Source organism: Panthera uncia, chromosome F2 (assembly GCF_023721935.1).
Source record: "Panthera uncia isolate 11264 chromosome F2, Puncia_PCG_1.0, whole genome shotgun sequence".
NCBI classification, from domain to species: Eukaryota; Metazoa; Chordata; class Mammalia; order Carnivora; family Felidae; genus Panthera; species Panthera uncia.
Genome location: NC_064812.1, coordinates 20115199 through 20141011, shown reverse-complemented (window position 1 = coordinate 20141011; position 25813 = coordinate 20115199). Strand labels below are relative to the sequence as shown.

At 40.3% G+C, this 25813-nt stretch overlaps 1 long non-coding RNA gene across 1 annotated transcript in view; it reads right to left on the bottom strand.

Moving 5' to 3' along the window:
• Positions 1-602: 602 nt before the first annotated feature.
• The window catches only part of LOC125924451 (uncharacterized), a 26447-nt gene continuing 1236 nt past the window's right edge, over positions 603-25813 (bottom strand). Inside the window, exons 2-3 of the long non-coding RNA XR_007458424.1 lie at positions 4863-5000; positions 603-669 (exon numbers count right to left, since the gene is read on the bottom strand). This is a non-coding gene — a long non-coding RNA (uncharacterized LOC125924451). The remainder of the gene's footprint in view (positions 670-4862; positions 5001-25813) is intronic.

Below are 25813 nucleotides of genomic sequence, written 5' to 3'. Positions count from 1 at the left end.
TCGAAGCCTGATGGTTTTACTTCAATAGTTTGTACATTTATGTAAATATCTGTGTGGACTAAAATGACTAAGGCCAGGTTTCTGGCAAAAGTATAACTCCTCTGTTTGATTCTGCTTTATATTCTAATAAGCTTCAACTCTCCACTGGAGGAAAATGATAGAAAAGGGAGATGAGAAATATTTTCCAGATACTCATCTATTTATACTAGGGAGAATGTCAGGCCAGCGCCCCTCATCATATCCAGTAGATCCCCAAGGGGGATCAAGAGAAGGAACATCTCCTAAGTTTCTAGTGTCTAATTGTGCCCAACTGCCTAAGTCTTCAAAGACTATTGGTGATGGGCATCTCTGGTGCAGATTCTTTGTTCAGTAACCAATTGTCCAATTGGTCTTCAAGCGTGAAGCCTCTTAACATAGTTCATTCCCTTCCCGAACTTACTGTATTTTAGAGGAAGCCATACCCCTTGGGATGGTTTCCTCCAATCCTGTAGATTTGAATGGTGTTTAAGACCTTCACACACTGGTTCAGCTGTGTTGATGGCTATATTAAGCACAGCCTCACTGCACATTAACCTCCACACTTCAGAGACTTAAGCCAACAAAGGTTTATTGTAGGTCAGCCGCAGGTTCTACTTCATGTGGGAATGGAGGGACTGTACAGTTGGGTGCCTGCAAAAAACAGAAAACACACATCACATACGGGGAGAAGTTTAAAGACTGATGAATAAGGGGACCATTTACAAGATGTGGGTAGGGTAAAAGAATCCACAAAGATAACTGTGCTATCAGGTCTAGTACCTGTAGGCCAAATGTTACAGCCTAGAGGGTCTAAAGGAGAGACCAGGGAAGATGCTGGGGACCCATGTCCAGACCTCACCGTGTTCACTTCTTCAGTCTCCTTCTGGTGGTCCCCATGCACAACATGGAGCCAGAGGGAAATGGCGTCCCCCAAGCAGTACCTACAGACTGGCCTCCTTGGTGTAGAGCAGGGTTGAGAAAAGGGGAAACAGAGTCAGGAGGAGCAAATGAAAACAACCAGGGCCGGAAGCTGAGTTGCTTGAGCCTCTGCTGTATTGTAGCTGCCCTTCTGCTGACTTTGTTTTCTCATCATGCTTCTAGGATGTACATTCTTTGAAGACTCAACTGCTCTGCAACAAATCTCCTCCACTCCACGCTGCACTCGGCTCATGATAGGCAGCCTCTGAATATGCAGTGAACGGCCACTGAGTTAAGTATTTGGGGTTGTGTTGTGAGAAAGGTACAGAATAGCACAATAGGTATTCACAAAATTCACTCATCTGAAGCACGCCTCTGACGAAACTCCACTCACGATCCCAACCTCCAGGTATAAATAAGTGTTCTCAGGTCATCCTTTCTACTCTGGATGCACTCCAGAAAATGAGGCTGAATAACAGCCATCAATCAACAGCTGTGACTATCAAGGCATCTTAGAAATAGCTGGCTTTCAACAAATACTGCACTCGACAAAATTGAATCAAAAGCTCCATTTAACTTGGACGGTGTGATGCATGTAGTAAATGTGGGTCCTGAGTGCCCCTCACCATCTGTCTCATTTCCAAAGTGATAAGGAAGGAGATTGCAAGTGGGCATTGCAGTGTTGAGTCTCAACACCAGTTAATAAAAAGGACATTACTCTGTGGTAAGGCACACTTGTACGAAATAAGATACAGCAGATATCCCTTACCTTTGACATCTTTCATTTGCCATGTAAATGTGGCTCTTGATGTTTGGAAGCTCAACTAAATACCCAGAATAAAACAACTTGGACATTTAGATCTTTACATGTTTATAATGAGAAATGCGCCAGCGTCATGCATTTAGTCTCAGAAGACTCTACCTCTACTATAGCCTCTATTATAACAAAAACCATGGGTTCTCAATTAGTGCATTCAAGTTGCAGGTGGGGCAGTGATAAATCCACCATTGCTGTTATTCAAAAGCCCACCTTGGGTTATGTTTGCTAAACCTTGTTGGAGTTTGCAAAATGATAGATCTCAGAAAATTGCAATGTAAAAAAGGTAAAGACTTATCATGATAAGTCAGACAGAGATAGACAAATACTGCATGGCATCGCTTACTTGCAGAATCTAAAAAGTCAAAAACATAGAAACAGAGGGTCCAGGCACTGGGAGGTTGGAGAGAATGGAGAGATGTCAAAGGGTACAAACTTCTAGTTATAAGATGAGTAAGTTCTGGTTGTTTAATGCAGAGCATGATAGTTATAGTTAATAATACCATATTTTACAGTTGACATTTGCTAAGAGAGTAAATCCTAAGTATTCTTACCACACACACACACACACACACACGCAGGTAGCTAGCTATGTGAGGTGATGGATGTGTTAATTAATGGGGTTATGGTAATCATTTCACAATATATACATGTATCTAATCATCCTATTGTGTGCTTTAAATAGATACAATTTGATTTGTCAATTATACCTTAATAAATCTGGGGGGAAATAGCCTATCAAGGAAAATTATCCTCAAAACAAAACAAAACAACCCATCTTCTTTATGACCATACGATAATAACATAAATGTGTTAGTTTTATCTTAATAATATAGTAGCACTCCAAAGAAGCTTTGTATACAATTATTTTATTTTCACACAGACCCACTCTCTTTGTCTCTTGTTTCCTGTGACCTTTCTGAACTGTTTAAACTTCCAGGTCTTGTAAAATGTAAGCTTTCTAGCAAAAATATTAGCACCCATGCGGCAGAAAACATGACTTACTACATTGCAGAGGAAGCGTTATCAGCAGAACTGTCTCCTTTTCCCAAATAGTGGGGCTCACTGTGCTCGTGTACACTTTCATGAGTCCCTCCCTAGCGTGCCGAATCACAGCGACATCCACCCTGCCAGGATGGGCAGACACACACAAATTTCTCATATGTTACTTGTTGTGTTAATGCCTCTAACAGGAGGCAATGGAGGGTGGGGTTTGGAGTCCCTTTGAACTTGAATCCCAGCGCAGCCACTAGCAAGAAACACGACCCTGGACAAGCTACTTAAACTCTCTGTGTCTCAATTTCCTTGTCTGCAAACTGAGAATCAAATGGCATCTACGTTAGGGCTGTTGCCAGGGTTAGTGAGCTAATGCTTGCAAAACACTTAACATGATGAGATCCAGACTCCCGTTCTTTGTCTTATAATTCTGGATTTGCTAACATTTAGTAATTGGGTGTAACTATTGTATTTTGGAGCAGGATTTACAGGAAAAGAGGCTTCCAGCCGCACGACTCCCTCACTTATGTGGTCTTTCCAGCTTCTCTGATCGGGAAACTTCAAGAGGTGGGGATGGTGTCCAGGACCAGCCCCTGGCACTTAAAATACCCTTCCTAGATGTGTGCATTCAATACATCTTTATTGTGAACCTATTGAGCTGAATCATATGAAATTGCAAATGGTCTAACACGGGTAATATGAAAATTAATAAAAGGAAATCTTGTTTAGAATGAAATGGGGAGGCAAGCAGGGGGAGCTCTCACACCCTATCACTCCTTATCAAGTGCACACCCAACAGGAAAAGAGGGACCCTGCACATGGACACTACTTTACTATCCCAGTAGGAGGAAGAAAGGCTTTTCTCCTCCCCTGGCAGCACCCCGCCAATAACAGTCACAACTCAGTCAATGAAAAGCCCACTATAGCTCAAGCGTCCAGTTTACTCCCAGAGATTTTTTGTTTGTAATAGTCTTTCTACCTCCCCTTTCCTCTATAACAGAGCATTCCTCTCTGTTCTGTGGACTGGCCTACAACTTGCTTGTCCTGGACCCAATTCTCTGCTATTCCTGAATAAACCCATTTTGGCTGGTAAAGTAACAGGCAGTTTTATATTTTTAAGGTTAAAAGTAATTTCATACAATCAAATGTAAAATACCTGAGATGAAGGGTTAAGGATGCCATGATTAACCAGACAAATGTGGGCCCTGTGCTCACAAAACTGATGTTTCAGGTAGTGAGGCACACAAACAATGTGCCAAGGGGAAAGAGACAAAGGATGTTATGGCAGAAAATAGCATCTACCCATGAACCACACTCAAAGGGGTAAAGGTAGGGCAAGAAAAAGCTCTCCTCAGAGAAACCAAACGAGTGGGTCATAATAGTTTGGAGGGATATTAGCTTCCCTAAAGCTACTGCAACAAATTACCACAAATTTGGTGGATTAAAATAACACATTCCTTTATTCTCTTATTGTTCTGGAAATCAGGAACCCAAAATTGGTTTCATGGGGCAAAATCAAGGTATAGGCAGGATTGAACTACCTCTGGAGACTCTGGGAGGAATTTATTTCCTTGCCTTCTCCAGCTTCTACATATAGAGTCCTTAGCATTCCTTGGCTCATGGGATCTTCTTCCTCCATCTTCAAAGCCCGTGACAGCATCTTGCTTCAGTGGTCACATGCCCTCCTCTTCTGTGTGTCCAGTCTGCCTCTGCTTCTCTCTTATAAGGGTGCTTGCGATTGCATATAAGAGCCACCTGGATAACCCACCTCAAAATTCTTAATAACGTCTGCAAAATCTCTTTTGCCATATAAGGTATTGTTCATAGGTTCTAGGCTTTAGGACCATGCCACTGGGGGCCAATATTCATCCTATTATCCAGGGGTTGAAAGCTAATTAGTTGCAGAAAAAGCAGATAATAGGCTGTTACTACAGGACAAATGAAGATTCAGTCTTGGGTGCTCAGCGAAAAGATTTGGGAGAATATAACACCCTAAACCAAATCAGCCGAATGAAGAGTAAAGAAGGGTACTGCTGAGGCAGGCAGTACAGGTAGTGTGAAGGCCAGGGAAAGGAGAACATGGTATGCTGAGAAACCTTAAAGACTGTCTTACCAGATACTTTTTCCACACGGAGTGTAGTAATGGTGGGGGAGGAGTGAAAGATGCCACCACAAGACTGAGCAATCATTTTGTCACACGGTGTTTCAAGATTCAACTCTCATAGGATTGTTTTCCCCTCAAAGCTCGATCCTGAAATTTCAATATGATGTCAACAAACGATAATATGTTTTTTTTGGAATAGAGTCAATATAAATACATCCTATTGTCCAAATCATGGGATATAACATAATAAAGGAATAAAACTAAGAGATAACTTGAAACTGGGCCAACATATAATAGAGTCCGGAGGAAAACAATGACCATGAAGGGTGTCAGCAGTTCAAAACAAAGCCCAAGGAATTATGGCAAACTCGAATCCATTATGGGTGAAGTTCAGTGGCCAAGGATTGAGGTTCCTATATAGAAAACCAAGATTTCAGAGTACTGGTGTTTTCAGGCTCAGTACATTCTTCTATTCAAAACTCACTGAGATTTTGCTTTCACCTCCCATATAGCTGCATGGGACCACACACCATGTAGGGAAGCCTGTGGGAAAACAGCCTGAGAATGTGAGAGCAAGTATCTAATGTCAGGAGCTCCAGGGTGTCCACTGGTGACCAACGCTGGACACGAGCCCTTACAGGAAGTCACAACAGGAAGTCACAGTGTATCTGGAAACCAAGACCAAGGCAGAAGGTGATGACCCCAACACATGACAGACACCATAACTCAGCCTGGGTATAAGCCTGGAAGCTGAGCATGAGGGGGCAGGCATCATTTGGGAGTTAGGGCAAAGCTTGTACAGGCAGAGACTGAAACAAAGACTTATCCTGAGATCCAAATAATAACTTCATAGTGTATTCACATTTCTTTCACAACTATATAATCCATTTATTCATTCTCTCATCTTTTTATTCCTCATAACTTCATTGCACACTGCTATGCACCAGGTATTCATTTCAGTTCTGGAAATATAGAGGTTAGACACAGTTCACTCTTTATTTAACAAATATTCATTGAATATTTACTATCTTTCAGGTGTTCGGTATACAGGATTAACTGGACAGGTCTTATCCCTTAAGTATTCACCGTTTTGTAGGAGGAAAAAAAGATTAGTATGTAGATAACTATTACATGGTGTGATTTTTATTTTTATTTTGTATTTTTTTGGTAGAGTGAATATCAGTGCTGCAATAGAAATAGGCACCAGGTACTACAGAAGCACAGGTGAGAAGGACATTGGCCTGGTGTTAGGAGATTCAGGGAGGCTTCCTGGAAGAAGCGACTTCTAAATCAGGATGTAAAGCAGAAGCAGGAGTTTAAAGATAAACAGGGTAGAAGGAGAAAAAGATTGCAGGTAGAGTGAATATCAGTTACAAGGATTCAGAGAGAACAAGGGATGATACTGGAACCTAAAATAGTTTAGTCTGGCTTCAGGCTGTAGTGAAGGGGTGAAGACTGACCAGTGAGGCCACACAGAATGCTAAGGATAAATCACAAGGTTTGCCTGTCGTCTTGAGAAGTTGGGATTCTATCCTTGGGGCACTGGTTTGGGGAGGAGAGGCCACGGGATCGCTGAGGGTTATAACCAAGGGAACAACATAATCAGAATTTAGTTTTGGATCATCTCTTTGTAGTGGAAAGTTCTCTTCACCAAGCCTCCCCCACCCCACCACACACACCTAACAACCCACTTCAAATAATACATTATGGAAGGAAAAACATTACACTCACTTTGCAAACACAGCTTCAAGACAATCCCTCTCTCTCTCCTTACCTGCCATTACATGTGGATACATACTGCCCACAAGACCACCACGCCCTCCCAAGAGAAACTTCACTGACAATGGAAATAAGGTCAAGAGATCACGCACAGAAACTAACCAGGCTATTTTAAAGCATTAGTTTATTTGAGTTCAAAATAGAAAACATCACACAATTGTGTCCTAATAAGAATTTGCAGCTGGAAGTTGCTTCTAAAAGCTACCAACAATTTAAATACACCACATCCTGCCGGCAGGTTCCCAACCATGTGTCAGTAGGAGTCTTTTTCTACGGCCTCTCACCTCCCTTTCAAGTTACATGAACCACTGACCTTTCCTTATTATCATTTTTTGTCTCCTGCCTCAACTGAAGGTAAATGTGGAAGATTGTCACTGACAAGAAGGAAAAGGAACCGGTATTTACAGAGTACCTGTTCAAGGCATGTTAGGTATTTCCTGATACCTTTACCACATTCCTTTTTTTTTTTTTTTTTTTTTTTCCTGATAGCAACCCAGTGAGGCAAGTAAAATCTCTATTCTGCACTTGAGAAATTGGGTTTCATGGTGATTTATTTCTCCTTTTTCTGTGCCAGGCACTGGGGCACTGGGCTAGAAGTTCAGGGCCACAGGGTGTGGTCAGGGAGGGATATGAGGACAGATTCTTTGGGCTCATGCCTTTCCAACTACATCATAAACAGGGCTTGGTCCTTTTATTGAGGTCTTTTGTTACTGGTGCCGGTACTCACGCAGCCTCCCAAGTTTCTGGTTCCCTGCTTTCCCTTCCCTGTGGCACTGTCTGTTTGTAACTACCTGCCCATTCAGACTCTGGAGTCTTCATGTTACTTTCCCCTTGGGTGTCGATAACCTCCTAGTTCTTGATTGCTGACACGAGGATACCCATTTCCTCTTTGGTTTGTGCCCAGCTCTGAGCCACTCACGCTCCAGTGTCAGCTCCATTCTGTCCCTTAAAACCTCTATCTCCCAGCACTGCCTGGACAGGACCCAGTTTCTAAGCACCTATAAAACCTCTGATCCAAAGCCTGTCAGTCCTTTTTATCAGACCCTTCGTTGAGGGAGATCTTTGTGAACTGCTCTGTTTCCTCTACCTCCTCCCACTGATCATTTAAAAACATGTTGCTTTATTTTTCCAAGTGAAGCCATGGAGAGCTTTGTGATGAGATACCGATGCTTTCCATTTTGATTAAAGACTTAGGAGCCAATTAGACCCAGCTATTTCTCACACACTGAATACAGACAGTGAAATCAGGCTTATGAGTAATTTGGTCTTAGAATATAGAGAGGGGTACATGGGTGGCTCAGTGGGTTGAGCATCAACTTCAGCGCCAGTCACGATCTCACGGTTCATGGGCCCGAGCCCCATGTCAGGCTTTTGCTCTGATAGTGAAGAGCCTGCTTCAGATTCTCTGTCTTTGTCTCTGTCTCTCTCTTTCAAAAATAAATAAACATTAAATAAATCTCTGAATGATCATTTAGCCTGCCTTTTACCCTTAGGTAGGAACATGACTAAAGTTTGTAGAGTTTGTAAACTAAAGTTTGTTAAATATATGTATTTAATTTTATTTATTTATTTTGAGAAAGAAAGAGCAAGCATGAGCAGGAGAGGGGAAGAGAAAGAGGGAGAGAGAGAATCCCAAGCAGGCTCCACACTGCCCACACAGAGCCAGACGTGGGGCTTGAACTCACAAGCTGTGAGGTCATGACCTGAGCCAAAATCAAGAATTGGCAGCTTAATGGACTGAGCCACCCAGGTGCCCCATGGGGAGAATCATATCCTAAAAAAAAAAAAAAAAAAAAAAAAAAAAAAGCCCTGAGGAGATGATCTATTTAGGATATCTCTCACCTAGGAACATTCATACTAAAGAGCATCAGATTTAAGAAAGTTTCTTAACTACACAGAAAACAACATTTGAATAATTTTTATAAAGGGAGAGAGTCTTTCCAGTGGCAGTTACCCAACTTGTAAAATCAGTATGTAACGACCAAAACTGTGGGGCATTGTGCTGGTTTGCTATTCCTTTTAAATATGAATAACTTTTAAACTGATAATAATGTGTTTCCTGATCCAAGGTAAGATATTCATGATCAAATCTCATGCTTCAGGCTATAAGGTAATTACTACAGAGAACAGAGTTCTCTTGCCTGTGTTTCAAATAAGAAAGAGAGAGAGAGAGAGAGAGAGAGAGAACCATTGAGCAAATTCATCTTCCCTCCCTGCAACCCTCACTGAGCCACCATTTCAAAGTCAAGGTGCCCTGACTTTGTAACAGGTGATACAGCATTAGCCACAGTATATAAAGCTCTGGGTTTTGCCAATCTTTTCAAAGTCTTCCCTTTATCTGCCAAGATTAACCTCTTTTCTCTAAGTAAAATAAAACTATTGTTTTGCTAGTTAATAAAAAGAAAATCACACAATGTCTGTGTTAACACATGACTTTTTAAAGCAATGGAATACCTGTGTAGAGGCTCTTGTTTAAAAGTGATTATATGAGCCCACAGCAGTGTAGGCATTATGCCAGTGGCATTGACTTGGAACTCATGTTTAACTCAGATTTGGTATAGTAATCATGGTGACCCAATACATAGTAAGTTTGTTTGTTGTTGTTGTTGTTCTTCTTCTTCTTAAGACTGTATTCAAGCTAAAATACTAAAGCAAAACAACACTACAGTGTTGGCACTTGAATTCGACAGACCTGGATTTAAGTAAAGGTTTTGCCAACTGCTACTGGCTGACATCAAACAAGTAATTTAAACTGTGTTTCAATTGGAGAGATTAAAATAGGAAATATAAAAAGGTGAAAACAATGATAGTGACCTCCTAGAGTTATTTCAAGGATTTTAAAAATTAGGCAGTGTCCAGCATATGGTGCACATTTCCAACAAGTGACATTAGATTCATATCACTAAATATAATGGGCTTCTCATACTTGGCTCAGATTTAGAAATTAAGATAAATTCCGATACTGTTTCCAACTAACATATGTTTGGTTTTTGTGAGTGGCAAATCCAGTAAGAAGGAGCCTCAATACAGAAATTCCAGAATGGGGCTGCTAATTATTATGAATTTACTTAAAAACTAATATGTCATTGACTCCTTAGACTTACTTAGAAAGTAAGCTTTCTAGGTTTTTAGTACTCAAAATGAGGTGAGAGACTCAGCAGCAGTATCAGCACCTAGGAGCTTGTCCAAATTTTAGAACCTCAGGCATTATCCAGACTACTGGATCAGAAAATGCATCTTAACAAAATCCCCAGGTGATTCATCTGCGAATGAAAGTTTCAGAAGGATTGCTCTAGTAGACTTCTCAGACTTTAGCATATATCATAAGTACCTGGAGAACTTGTTAAAACACAGATGGCTGGGCCCCAACCCCAGAGTTTCTGATTCAGTAGGTCTAGAGTGGCCTAAGAATTTGCATTATTAATAAGGTGATGCTGATATTGCTAGTCTAGGGACCACAACTTAATAATGACTAGAACATTTGGGAAAGACTCCGGAAGGGCCACACTTTAGTAATAAGACTACTAGTAAAAGCTACTCTAGACCCACTCTAACAAGGCTTAAGAATAAGCCTTAAAAGCATCCAATTGGTCCACAAGTAACAAAATTACCTATCACAAAAAAGTCCAACACTACTTAAAGGAGAACAAAACCCAGATAGTCAACACTGTAACTTTCAAAATATCCACTATCCAATCAAAAACTATTATCCTTGCCAAGATGCAGGAAAATGTGACCCATAGCAGGAGTTGGTCAACAGAAACAAACATTGAAATGAAAGAGATGATGGAATTGGCAGATACGAGCATAACAGCTATTGTACACATGCTCAAACTTTTAAGGAAAAAGCATCAACATAAAAGGAGAGAAGTGGAAAATATATTACAAAACTAAGTGGAATTTCTAGAGATGAGAAAAGTGTAAATGAAAAATGCACTGAATGAGAAAACAGCAGATGCATACACAAGAGAATTTAAAAAATATACATCACATAAAAAGCTATATACAAATGTTCATAGGAACATTATCCATAATAGGAAATGTGTATCAACCGAAGAATGTACAAACAAAAATGTGGTATAACCATTCAATGGAATAATATTCAGTCATATAAACAGAGTACTGATATACTATCAGCTACCACATGATTGAACCTTGAAAATACTATGCTGAATAAACAAAGACAGTCACAAAGGCCATATTGTATGATTCCATTCATATGGCATGTCCCAAAAAGGTAAATCTATAGAGACAGAAAATACATTTGAGATTGTCTAGGGCTGGGAAGGCAGACTTGAGGGAAAATGGGGAATGATTGCTAATTGGTATGGAATTTCTTTTTGGGGTGATAAAAATGGTCTAAAAGTCACTGAGGTCAATATTGGATAATTCTTTGAACACAACAAAAACCATTGCATTGTATGATATATAAATTATATCTTAATAAAGCTATTATATTAAAAAATATAGGGGTGTCTGGGTGGCTCAGTCTGTTCAACATCCAACTTTGGCTCAGGTCATGATCTCACAGCTCGTGGATTCGAGCCCTGCGTCAGGGTCTGTGCTGACATCTCGGAGCCTGGAGCCTGCTTTGGATTCTGTGTCTCCTTCTCTCTCTGCCCAGTCCCCACTCATGCTCTCTCTTTCTCTCAAAAATAAATAAAAACTTAAAAAAATGTTTTCTAAAAACAGTAGCCCCATGAAGTAGGTATTCTCAATCCTATATGACAGGAAGAACACTGAGGCACATGAAAGCAAAGGAACTCACCAAGGACACATAGTTAGAAAGCTGGTAGAGCTGGGGTTTGCAGCCAGCAGTCTGAGCATGCTCCAGACCATGAAGTGCTGTTGCCTTTCTTTAAAGAAATATGCATCATAAAATGGGGTGGGGCCTATGATGGTAGAAGGGCCCACCACCACACTGAAGGGAGCGGGCATCACTTAACGCCCAGACCATTCCTCACGTCCATAAAGTGGGCTCAGTGTTCCCATATCAAGAGACTTTTTTTTTTTTAAGAGGAGCTGAATCTGAACTTGTAAATAAAATCTCATGATTTTTAAACATTGGTAATTTATTTTTTTTAAGTTTAGATATTTCATGACAGATATGTCCATGGGCCAGTTATGGCTGATGATGAACCCATGTGCGATCTCTGCTTTAGAGAGAACTGTAGGCTTCTCAGGTATCCAAGAGAAAGAAGGATATAATACAAACTATGAAATTTGATAAGTTCAGAAGTTTTACGTGTCCACAGACAGCATTTTTAAATGCACAGCATAAAGGGGAAATGAACATACATTCAGAAACATGCAGTCAAGCAAATATGCATCATGAAGAAAATCAGGGAATACCAGCCCAAAGAAGGGAAGAGGACAGACATTTTAGAATTACAAACAACAACAAAACTGCGGGCTATGGTCACTGACAAGGACAATCGGGATGGGACATCATTCTCCAGGAAAGGTAAATGTGATCTGGAAAAATAACTCTCTCTTTGTAAAAGTCCTGTCCCACTTACATCAGGCATACTGTAATCAGTGAGGTGGAATAAATAAGGGACAACCCATCACGATCTCACAAAGTTATTGGAAGAAGAGGAAAAAAAGAGCTCTGGAAGTAGGAGAAACAGTTTCCCCAAAACAAAGTTAGGTCCTGTTACCATGAGAAGGACAATAGACACTAAGTGCTCCTGCAGGGACGTGGGCAGTGAGGGGCACAGCTGGGCTCTGAAAACAGATTGGTTTTTTTTTTTGTTTGTTTGTTTGTTTGTTTGTTTTGAAAACAGATTGTTAGGTCAGTTCTCTTCCGCGGCTGCCCAGGATCACCATACTGAGGGTGATGTTTCTAAAACTGTGCTGTATAGGGGCACTGGGATGGCTCGGTCAGTGAAGCGTCTGACTTTGGCCCAGCTCATAATCTCACAGTCTGTGAGTTCGATCCCTGTGATGGGCTCTGTGCTGACAGCTCAGAGCCTCGAGCCTGCCTCACATCCTGTGTCTCCCTCTCTCTCTGCGCCCCCCCCCCCCATTTGCCCTCTCTCTCTCAAAAATAAATAAAAATTTTAATTAAATTAAAAAAAATTTTAAACAGTTCTGTATAACCTCTTTGCAGCCCATTTGCCAATACTCCTGTCTGCATTGGAAGGATTAAAAGGCACAAACTGACGTTCAAGTATCCAGCAATCATTACAACCGCCATCACCACAACAGACCAAAGGTATCGGCACCCACACAAGAGTCCACTGTTATCACACCATTCATTGGCCTGCCCTGCAGGCCTCGGCCTCTGGCTGGAGAAACTATTTACAGCCCCCAGAGAGCTCTCTTTTATACCCGCAAGGCAAAGTTGACTTTTGTTTCAGTAAAGAAACTCTTTTCTTACCAGTTCGATTCCATGGTACCTCTCCTCTTACTCACGACTGGTCATCAAAACCCATGACCCTCTTAGTCCTAGCTTCCATTTGGCAAAACTGCTGAAACGATGACAACAGCAAAAATAACAGCAATATGAAAGAGTGATCACTTTATGAATGTGTCTGATGCGTAAGTGCCGTTCTAAGACCTGACACATTTACTGCACAGTGTGCGGCTTTGTACCAATCAAGTTTTAGCTAAGCTGGAACTTCTAAGGCAGCTTGATGTCTGTAGCTTCTAAGAAACTCCTTATTCATTTACCCGTGCCAGGGTTGATGGTTGGTGAATTTCCCCCAATCTTTTCAGACCTTTATTTCTCTAGATTCCTCCCACTGTTGTGGAAGTTGGGACTCCTACATGTTTATACTCCTATTGTTTATTCCATGCTCTCGCAAGGTTTCTACTCCCTGATTGAACATTAACTCACACTCATCCTGACTTTAGGAGGGAGGTGCTATTATTATTCCTACTTCACAGGGAAAGAGGCACAAAGAGGGAAAATTATTTTCCCAAAGTCATACACCTGATGAGTACTGTAAGATTTGAATCCATACTAATTTTTTGACTTAATATCTGGTTAACTATCATAATAGACTGCCATAACAGAAGATATAGAGAGATAGGCACTATATAGTTGCCATTACAGTACATATAGATGGTATATATCATACATATCATATATAATATCGATACTATGTGATATATATATATATAGGATGCATTATAAGTAGCAGATATCATATATATATATATATTACATAAACTATGTAACTGATTATATAGAGACATTCAACTTATATATAGAATTTAACTCTAGGAATTTATAGAAATTGATTTTTCAACTGTTTTTGCTAACAGCTAATAAATCACCACCTGTGTATAATTAAAAATATACATACATGTACATATATTCTCAACTGTATACATTTGGTATCTTGATATTAGAAGCAATACTTGAAAAACCAGTTTCTATAAAATCCCAGAGCTAAACTGTCCTACAAGCCAAAAGGAATGGGTGAAACTGCTTTTTTGGATAATATTGGTGAAAGAAAGAAAGAAAGAAAGAAAGAAAGAAAGAAAGAAAAGGCTGAGCTTATTAATGTTCAAGCAAGGATGCATTTGAATCGAGAAAGTTAATAAGTACTCTGCGTGGGAGGATCCATGAGACAGTATAAGGCTGTGAAACAAATTCAATGTTTAGAAGAAAATGATAGATAATTCCATTTAATGACTATACAGCAGACTAATTATTGCAATGAAATATGTTTAATTAAAAAGAAGTCTGCTTCCTAATGATCATACTGACTGTAAACCAGTTTGGAAAACCCCAAAGACAGCTAAAGACGATATATATAAAGGCTACAAGGAAGGTTTACACAAGAAGGGTAAATAAATGTGTCTACTGTGGTCTAAAGTAAGCATTCTAGCTATCCTAGGCTCTTTTCATGTAATACTCCCTGATTTCTGAGGGCAATGCCCAGTTGGAAATAAAAGAAAGTCTTAGGAGAATCATTTAAATACATTTTGATATACATTTGGAAAAAATATATTTTAATATAAATTCTTAGAAAATGCAACTTATAGGGGCGCCTGGGTGGCGCAGTCGGTTAAGCGTCCGACTTCAGCCAGGTCACGATCTCGCGGTCCGTGAGTTCGAGCCCCGCGTCAGGCTCTGGGCTGATGGCTCGGAGCCTGGAGCCTGTTTCCGATTCTGTGTCTCCCTCTCTCTCTGCCCCTCCCCCGTTCATGCTCTGTCTCTCTCTGTCCCAAAAATAAATTAAAAACGTTGAAAAAAAAATTTAAAAAAAAAAAAAAGAAAATGCAACTTATAGCAAGTTTCATTCAGGATAGTGTTAAAATCCATTCACAGAATCAAAACATTAACCAAATGTGTACAGATCCAGTTTGTAGTGGGACTTAGCAATGATATGTAAAGCATGTTTTCACATCCTATTTAGGTCACACAATCATTGGTGGCCCAATGGACAGGGAAGAGCATAGCGAGTGGAGGAGAGCAGAATTGGGGGTTTCAATCCAGGGCTGCAAAAAGGTGACCCTGTCTGGATCCTCCAAGAGATTCTGAGAATGTAATAGATGAGATCATCAACACAGATTAATAGCCTTTATTAGATGCGAAGTTCAAGGATTTTTTTTTTTTAAAGCAGGAAGGTTTTCAGCTTCCCATCTCCCAGTCTTCTAGAATATCTCATCCTTCTACAAGAAGGACAATTTTGAACACCTAGAACAAGGATAAAAGACTTCTTTTTTTCCAAAAGTGCCAACTTCTCTGAGGAAAAGAATGCTATGATTTATTACTTATGTTTGCCATGGGTAGAGCGTAATAGGTAGTGTAACTCATGCCAAGTATTTACTTTACCTAACTTTTCTGTAAATTATTTTCCTCACTTCAAAAAATGTATCTTCATTTGTCTCCTTAAAAATCACAAGTCACTGATTTCTGCTATGATTTCTTGAAAGTCTATGCCTTCATATGTGAGATAATTAGAGGAAAATTCACTTAATAGGCTATATCTATCCTTGGATAATCTTCTAGTGAGGTCAGATCTGATTATGTCTAAGGTTTGAAGAATAATTACTAGTACAAATTCCCTGGGGAAAGATTTTTTTCCTCTCTTCTGGGGTAATGAGGGGCTCAATGTAAAATTGGTCAGATGAAATGTGTTTGGGTTTTTTCCCTATAAAAATAATTGTAACACCTGCTCTCTCTTGCCTTTGTAAACATCAACCCATTTTTCTATTATATGGGTTGAAAGTCATTTTCTATTGGATACATTTAAATAAGTACCAAAATAAAGAACAAAATTGTGTATATTTCAGGAATAATTTCATGACTCGTGTGTTATTACTAATGATGTTAAACGTTCATTAGGTGCCTACTTTGTGTTAGGTGCACAAAGCATGGAAAGCAATAAATGCTCTCCAGATAGGTGTCAATCTACAGAATAATACTGCCTCCCTATAGAAGTGTAGTTAAAAATATAAAGACCAAGGACTCATGAGAATAAATGACATTTTGTGAAATGTGAAACTAGAATATTTCTCCATAAGTTTCATAAACTTGTATACCTTTTACCATGCTTAGCAAAATAATTGAGCGCTCACTAAATATTTATCACACCATCATATCTGAGAGCATTTTACAATAAAAAATTACATCTTCTGTTTCATTTCACTTTACAATAACCCAAAGGTAGATAAATACAGGAAACAAATACAGGAAAATAAACCCGTTTTATGGGTGAGAAATGAGCCTCAGGGAAGTTAAATGATTTGTTGAAGATAAGGAAGCCCTCACCGCACTGCTTTCCCATTCACTGTTGGATGGTTTCAATATTTGAGTGCCAATTTATCTCTGAGCCCCAAGTTATCTCTGTAAAACTTGTGCTTTATAAGTTCGCTCTCCTATAACCTTGCATTGTCCTTATGAGGTTCTTGGGATAAAGTTCATAGTCTTAAGTGTGACCTAGAAGGCCCTGACGAACCAAACCTTCACCTAACTCCCTGGCTTCATTTCAAGGTACATGGACTTCACTCAGTTCTTATCACCAAGCTCCTTCTTAAATACCAGTTTTCATGTCTGTTCTCCCCTTTGTTTATGACACCCCTTCCTCCTCCACCCTTCAATCAGGCTAGCTTTTATTCACCCTTTGGGTCTCTGCTTAAGTAGCTTCCTCTTCAAACTTTTCCCCAACTTTCCACATTAGGTGAAGACCCTGTTATTCATTCACATACATTCCATATGTAAAGAAAACATTTGTCAAAGTCTTTTTGGCTGTCCTGAAGATGGACTGATTCCTTATTTGGTCAATTTCCCAAAGTATAAGTTATAGTGAAGGATAGAGCCCACCTCCCATTATGGAGGGCTAAAAGCAGATACTTGTTCCCGCCTGTCTTTTAGCTAGAACACAGATGCATGGAAAATTAGATGCACCTGCTTCCAAGCTCAAATGAGAAGCTCGTGACTGAAAGAAGCATGGACAGAAGAGAATTTATCCCCAGTATGGTGACAATGGCTGTGCTGACACCCAGTTTTGAGAAATCACAGAGACATCAACAGGATTTTTGTCGATGGTAGAATCCTTGATCCCATTCTGGCAATGTAAGGAGTACAAGTCATGGATCCTGGTGATCAGTGGAGTAGTTGGTAGTGTCCATACTTGACTAGTTTTGTAGCTTAATTTTGGGTGTGACCCAGCTATGCATCCACCCTTATCCAATTTCTCAGCTTGGTTTCCCAACACTCCTGACAAATCTATAAACTAACACATGTCTTTTCAGTAAATTATATTTCTGTTTCAAGCAGCCAGGTTCAATTTCTGTTGCTTGCAACTGAGAACCCTGAAAAAAACACTATTTCCCTTTTAATCTTATGATTTAAAAGGAGTACATATTTCAGTGATGTCTGCTTCCCCAACTGAACTATAAGCTGGAAGACTTGTACTTTGTCTATTACATGAGCCACAGCTGCCTAGCACAGGTTTGTCACATAGTGGACAAAATCAATCTGCTGCATGAAAACAGTGAATTAATATCTGCAAAGCACTGTGCCTAAATGATAGAGAGGGGAGGGGATAATAAGGTTCAACAGTGGAAAATCATATATATGATACTCAATAGAGAGGATCTGTTTATAATGAATTATAAACAGCCACACACACACATATATATACTAATGACTGTATACATACATATGAACTAATGAATGACCATTATGTAAGATAGAACGTGAAAAGTGTGGGAAAGACAGAAAAGTCAAAAGGAGAAGAAATGAAGGCATTATGAAAGAGATATCTTTCAGGCAGGATCTTGAAGTGTATATCAAATTTTGATATTCAAAATTTGGAAGAGGGATTATTCAATGAAGTCTGGACAGTTGGAGGGATGGACAAAGGCACAGAGGTCAAAATGCATACAATGTAATGGGCACCCTACTAACAGCTATTCCGGAGGGGGAAAGCTATTAGGGAAGAAAATGGCATGTCTAGGCTGCACTATGAAAAAGTCAAAATTACAGAATTATTTAAAATTTAACAGAGTAGAAAGAGTAGAAAGACAAAAAAAAAAAAAATCAGGTTTTAGAAGCTGTGGGTATAATTCAAAGGAGAGGTAATAGGACACTGTTGTAAATAGTAGAGACAAATGAGTGAGACAAATTATGAGCCACCAAAAAGGTGGAATTGCAAAGGTTTGGAAACTGGCTGGATACGGGAAGTTTCTTTAAAAGTGAAGAGTTTTTTAAAAGGGAAAATAAAGCATGGATAACCAGGAAAATGGTACTACCAAGAACAGAGGAAAGAAATCATAGGGAAAGGTGAAGTTTTATAGAGAAAGATCAAAGTTTTTTGTAGGGTATTTTGAGCTTAAGGTACAGATGCATTCCCACAGGCAACTGGAAGTAGAGGTCTGGAGCTCAAGAGGGAAATCAGAGTTAGAGGTCCAGATTAGGAACAGAAGCAGATGCTGTCCCTGGTCTTCTAGGTCCCCTCAACTCCCTTTATATCATTTCTGTGTACCCTTCTCCCCAGTTCGGTGTGGGTTCAGGCATCAGCCTCTGTGGCCCACTTTGGAGGACAGCTGTGAGTTACTGGAGATGTACTACCTGCGTGTGCAGATTGCTACAAGAGTTTGGAGTTTACGTGCTCTTCTCTTCTGTCCTTAGCCCTTTCTGGTGCCAATCGGGTAAAGAAGTATGAAAGCCTTGCCTTGAATTGTGCAACACTGAGATGTACCTTACACTCCAATCGTTCTGCAAGATCAGGTTGACTTATGCCTGAGATCACACCCTTGCCTGACCTCCTCCCTTCCCTGTCCTGCTCTAATCCTTTCCGGTCTCCTATAAGAGCACTTCTTCACTGAATCATTTGTATATGAATCCATTTCTCAGGGCCTGCCTCTGTGGAACCAGAAGGAACACAGGGAGTTGTTCTCACGATGTGGCTCAAGTCCTCCATATTGCCACCGATGTTCTTCCTGCTTGTTTTATCAATTTTTGAGTGAGGGGTGATGAGATCTCTGATTCTAATTGTGGATTTCTCTACTTCTCCTTACACTCTACTGCTTATGCATCACTGGTTTTTAAAACTCTGTTATAAGTTGCATAAACCTTTAAGAGTTTTAAGTTCTCCTGGTTAAGGGATACGTTTTATCATTATGATATTACCCTCTTTATCCTAATAACTTTGTTGTGATTGAAAGTTATTCGGTCTGATGTTAATATAGCCCCTCAGGCTTTATTTTGATTACTATTATCATGGTATGCCTATTTGCATCCTACTACTTTTAATATGTTTGTGTCTTTATAGTTAAAGTAGTCATTTTTTAATCGGTGTGTAGTTCAGTAAGAGTGAACCATAATGTAAAGTATGGACTGGGTGACTAACATGTGACAACGTAGGTTCACTCTTTGTATAAAACGTACCATTCTGGTGACAGATGCTGAAAATGTGGGAGGTTATGTATGCATGGGAACAGAGTGTACATAGGAAATCTTTATGTCTCTCTCAATTTTGCTGTAAACCAAAAACTGCTCTAAAACAATAAAGCCTTAGGGGCGCCTGGATGGCTCAGTCGGTTAAGTGTCCAACTTCAGCTCAGGTCATAAGGGTTCGAGCCCCACATCGGGCTCTGTGCTGACTGCGCAGAGCCTAGAGCCTGCTTCAGATTCTGTGTCTCTCTCTCTCTCTGCCCTACCCCTGTTTGTGCTCTGTCTCTTTCTCACTCTTTCAAAAATAAACGTTAAAAAATTTTTTAATAAAAAAAAACAATAAAGCCTTAGAAAATAAATTAAAAAAAATTTTAAGTGCATAGTTTACCTTCATTTTTGAAAGGCACTTTGAAAGGCAACCAATTTTAGGTTGGTAGTATTTGTTTTGTTTTTTCTGTTTTAGTAACTTAAACATATTTTACTCTCTTCTTGCTTGCATTGTTTCCAACAACAAGTCTGTTGCCACTCTTATCTTTGCATCTCTGTATGTCATGTATCTTTTTGGCTTGTAACTTTGAAGATTTTTCTCTTTATCATTGCTGCTAAGAAATTTTATTATGATATGGCTTGGTATATATTTCTTCATGTGTCCATTGTCCATAAGTTCACTGAACTTATTAGACCTGTGGATATAAATTGATAAAATTTAGAAATCTGTCAGCCATTATGTCTTCAAAATTTTCTCTATGTCTTTCTTCCTTTTGAGATTCTAATTGCAGAAATATTAAAACAAGGTTCTCCCACTGATCACTATACTTTCATTGTCCAGTATTCCCTCCCTCTGTGTTTCATTTTAGTTCCTGTTTCTATTTCTATGTCTTCACGTTAACAAATCTTTTCATCTGCAGTGTCTAATCTGTTAATCCTCCACAGAGTATTTTTCATCTTCAACATTGTAATTTCCATATCTAGAAGTTCAGTTTAGGTCCTTTTTATGTGTTTTATATTTGTTTCTTTAAAAAAATTTTTTTTTACGTTTATTTATTTTTGAGAGACAGAGTGTGAGCAGAGGAGGGGCAGAGAGAGAGAAGGAGACACAGAATCCAAAGCAAGCTCCAGGTTCTGACCTGTCAGCACGGAGCCCGACACAGGGCTCGAACTCACTAACCACGAGATCACGACCTGAGCCGAAGTTAGATGCTTAACCAACTGAGCCACCCAGGCACCCTATATTTGTTTCTACATGCTATACTCAATCCTTATGTTTTGAACATGTGGCATACATTTATACTAACTGTCTTAATAATCTTTCCACTAAAATTATCATCTGTACCATTTCTGGATTTGTTTATGGTGGCTGATATTATCTTCATTATGTTTCATATTTTCTGCTTCTTTGCATGCCTTGTAGTTTTTAACTGGATGCCAGACATTGCGAATCTTATCTTCTAGGGTGCTAGACATTTTTGTATACCTTAATATTCTTGAGGATTGCTCTGTGATTCAGCTGAGTTATCTAGAAACAATTTGAGCATTTTGAGGCTTTTTAAAAAGCTTTGTAAGGCAGGACCAGAGCAGCCATTCACCTAAGGCTGACTTTGTCCCAGTACCAAGACAATACTTTTCTGAGTACTCTATCCAGTGCTCCATTAATTAATCAATTTTTTGCTCTAGTTCCTGGAAACAAAAATTGTTCCTGGCCATGTATGAACTCCTGGAATTATTCCTCTGCTCCCTTGGCATGCTTCTTCCTTGGCCTCAGATAAGTTACTTACCTTCATGTGCTGATCAGCATTTATCTGAAGATTTAAGGAGAACGCTTTGCTGACCTCCCAAGCTTTCTCTGAATGCAGCTCTTTCCTCTAGTATTCTGTGAACTCTAACTCCTTTGGACCCCTCAAACCCAGCTTCACCATCTCAACTCATGAAGACAGCTAGCCTCCACAAGGGTCTTTCTCCCCCATACTCTGGAAACTTGCTCCTCAGTGAGAAAGTAATAGGGTTCACATGACTTTTTTCTTATTCCTAAGCGATCACTTAGGAATAAGTGTCTGCACTGTCTGATGTGCAATGTCAGAAAACCAGTGTTTCACATATTTTTTCTGGAATTTGTTTCAGCCACAAAGATGAATCCAGTCTTGGATATTATATTTTGGGCAGAAGTCACGTGTTGCTGTTTTTGGTAATAAAGGAACTTTGTAAGTGCTCATAGAGGGGAAAAGATTGTAAAGTAGAATTTGAAATTGAAGAGAGAAGGAAAAATTAATGAATGAATTTCCTAAAGGAAGTACAAAGCAGATATAATGAAAAGCTGGGATGGGACTTAACTTTGGATAAGGAAAAAAAAAAAAAACCCACTTCTTCTGAGACAGGAAGAAAGTAGGAGAGTAATAGTGATAAGGCATAGAAATTTAGACGCAGGCTTCATGTGGTCAACTGATACTATGTGCGCTCCTATTATGTAATGTGAACAAATCTCAGCTCTTTTCTGCAGGGTGGGTCAGGGGATGGAGGAGGAGAGCGAAGCATGATACCCAGTACATGTCTCCCCCAAATCACCCTCATTCCAAATCCTCCCTCCTGAGCTTTCCATATTCTTGATAAAAGTGAGTGCTTTGTAGATTACCTGATGGGCTCTTAACCAACTTCCTTTAAAACTTCTGGTGGTCTGATTCACAGCTCACATTGGTATCTGGTATTTATCATCTTTTGGTGCCTCCACTTATCTTTTCAACTTAAAATCCTGTGATATAACATTACCTAAGGGGTATGAGACAAGTGAAAATACAATTTCAATTTAGCAAAGCAAGTGTTCTGTTCTGTAAGCGTTCTGCATATCAGGTTATGGAAATACAGTGGATGGGCCGGGGCCCTACATAATATTCAAAGGCCAGATAGATAAGGGGAGTAGGAGTGGTAAGAAGGAAGGATGCTCCATTAGAGGGAGGAGAATGTGTGAAGGTCTGGAGGCAGGAATTTTTGGAACTGCAGGTGGATTAATAGGACAGGTGAGGTCAGAGAGCTCATCAGAAGCTACACCCCCACAAATACCCTGAATGCTTTCTGGGGTGTTTGGAATTGATCCTGAGAACAGTAGGGAATCCTAGAGGAGTTTTAAGTAGAGGAGTGGCTGCAATCAATTTTGTGGTCAGAAATCATTCTGATATCAGTGTAGAGACTATAAGGGAAGGAACAAGACTGTTAGAGTGGTTACTGTGACAAGGGATACTATCATATCCTGAGATAGAAGGAGAATAGTAGGGATGGACAGAAGTGATACACCCTCGAGAATAAGATGGTGGAACTGCCAGATCTTATAAGTGATTAAATATGTGGCATAAGAGGAGCTACCAGGGGAAACACCCAGATGTTTGCCTTGGGTAACTGGATTGACGGCCCTGTTTTCAATGAAACAAGTATAACTGGTTAGATGTCCTAAAACTCCTTGTAAAGTAAGAGATAGTAGGGACGGTTGGAATGGTTTAGATTTGCTTTCGTTCGCTGGACATATTTGTCTACTGTGCCAGGCTTAAAGATGGGGAAAGTGAAAGAAGCTATGGGATAATAAACAAGACAAGTAGTGGGGAGGGGTGGTGGCAGAAAGTGACAACCTCAGGAATCCTTAAGTCTCAGTCAAGGTTAGATAACATGAATTAGTGGAAGCAAGAGTCTTGGTTATGATCTTCTTTCAGTAACCCTGGACACTATGAAAGTAGCATCAGAGAAAGCAGATATTGATGGCGGGTGGAAGCCAAGCTGCAGAATATGGGGGCAGTGTGGGTAAATTTACAGTAAAGTACAAGATGGAAGGCAATATCTGGGACTAACATGAGCATCTCTAAAATGCCTTCCCATGAGCATAGAAAGGACAGGGAAGCCAGAATGGGGCCAATGGGAGAATAAAGGCAAAGTGAAAGTCTGGAGGCCAATGCACTGAGAATGAAGGAGAGTGTGATGAATAGGAGACAGCCAGCAGAGAGAATGTCAGCGTTGAAAGGAATGGCAGTAGTGAAATTCCAAAAGGTGTGTGCAGATGCGATTTCACTTCATAGAAGGCAGCAAGTGGTTGTGAGGCAAGATTGTTAGAAGTGTCATGGATATGAATGATGACATTCCAAAAGAGGGGTTCCACAGGAAGTCTATGAACAAGGTAAAAGTCAGGCTGGAAGTCAGTTATGGAAACAGGACAGGGAAAGAGCAGAAAGTAAAACTGTGAAGAGCACAGAGTCAATTGTGTGGAGGAAGAGACACCGTGGTGAGGTGGAGGTGGGGGTGAGTGCTTTCCTTCCTGAGTCCAGAGGTATTACTTTCATTAGAAGGAAACTGGTATTATCACGAGAAAAGAGGTATGGGTGGCGACCATGAGCAGGGAAAACCATTCTAGGAAGGGATTAATTTTCAAGCAAATAGTACGTTACAATAATAGAAGAAACCTTGAGGATAATTCTTTTCATTCCACTGGTCATTGTGGAAGCAGGTAGGAGAGGGAAAACAGGGATGGTCAGGGATACATGGGATAGCAAGGAACGTGCTGGAAGGGACACAGTGAAAAGTTTTCCCCTCAGTGGCAATTTTTAAAATAAGTGAAATCGAGGCTCTCTGGGTCATTTGTATTTCTGGAAACTCCGAAGTCATTTTAAGTTTATTTGCTAAAATTTGGGGGGCCCATCATAGTTGCTGAGCATCTCCCTAATGAAATTCTTTGAAGAGGTCTTCCCTTTGAATTTTCCTTTCATTTTTTTAATGTTTATTTATTTTAGAGAGAGAGAGAGGAGATTGTAAGTGGGGCAGAGAAACATGGGGACAGGATCCAAAGCAGGCTCTGCACTGAGAGCAGAGAGCCTGATGCCAGGCTGGAGATCATGACCTGAACCGAAGTCTGACGCTTAACCAACTGAGCCACCCAAGTGCTCCCTTTTGAATGTTCTTCAAGTGCTTATGGAGAAACGTTAGGCAGAAAATACAATGTGATATGATACACAGGAAGATTATTCCCTACTGTCAGGGTCTGAACACAGAGAGAGTTCACTAATGAAACAAGTCAGAGGAGAAAACTTTCTATTTCCTATGAAATAACTAGCTCACATTAAATATCAGAAAGTAATGACGAAGAGGTGGAGAAGATGGGAGGAATATACAGAAGGTTTCACCCACACCCTGTTTTGTGGTGTTTGCCCTCATCCTGCCACCACACCTATGAGTTTCGCTTATTAAAATAATAAAGAGGTAGAATGACTAAAAGCTGCTGACAATGCATAGAGCTATACACAGTCCCATAAAGGCTAGTACCAACAGACAAGATCAGTATTCAATTTGGGGAATGCCTGATGATGTTAGCTAATATTTTTTCCAGCTTGGTCTATCTGTGCACACTGGTGTGTGTACTTTTGTTTATCTTCAGTGGATCATTGAGAAGATTAATCTCCTATCCTTCATTTCACTTACGAAATGTTGACATTAAAATCAAAGATAAAACGGGGATGAATTGGGGTAGGGAATCTAAACTATACATAGCATCCTTTTAAAAAAATCCACGTAAGTGTTTAAAAGGCAACAGCAATTCAAAGTTTGGAACAGGTAAAATCAATTAAAGTTTTATGCGGAAAATACAGCCTGGGCAACATCATATGTACACAAGAGCACGATATGAACATGTGTAAAAATTCAAAAAAATAGCAGTCGTCACAAAGCTACCATTAAAAGAGCACTTCCCATGGTCTAAGCTCTTTCCATGTTAATGTAATTTCGGTAATGACAGGAGGTAGCTATCCTTAACCCCATTTCACAGATGAACACACCACAGGCCCGCCAAGAAGCCTTTGCAGCACCCACCACCAACAGGTGTTGGAGCTGAGCCATCTGACTGCCCTAGCGGTGTTTAAAAAATCCCACTAGAGTCTCACTTAAGGCAGATCTACTCCACTTTTTAGGTGTGCCTAGTGACCTTCATTTTACCTGCCGAGTCACAATTTCAAGACTTGTCTTACAGTTACATTGAAGAAAGTAGGGTAGAGAAGTCGTGAGAGTAGGAGGAGGGGTAGGGCAGGTGGAAGAGAACAGGTGGAAACGAAGGGAGCTAGAAGAAACAGATAAAGAGCAGGGCGCTGGCCCGCGGAGGGGCGAGGAGGGCGCGGGAAGGACCGCGCCGGGTGGCCGCCGCACCTGTGCACGTGATCGGTGCGGGCGCCAAGGCGGCCTCGGCGCGCTCACCTGGACCCACGTGACGGGGCGGGGCCCCGCGCGGCCCTAGACAGCGCGGCCACGCCCCCTCCCGCGCGGCGCGCCGGGACCCCGCTCTGCGTCTCTGCGCGCCGCGCGGCAG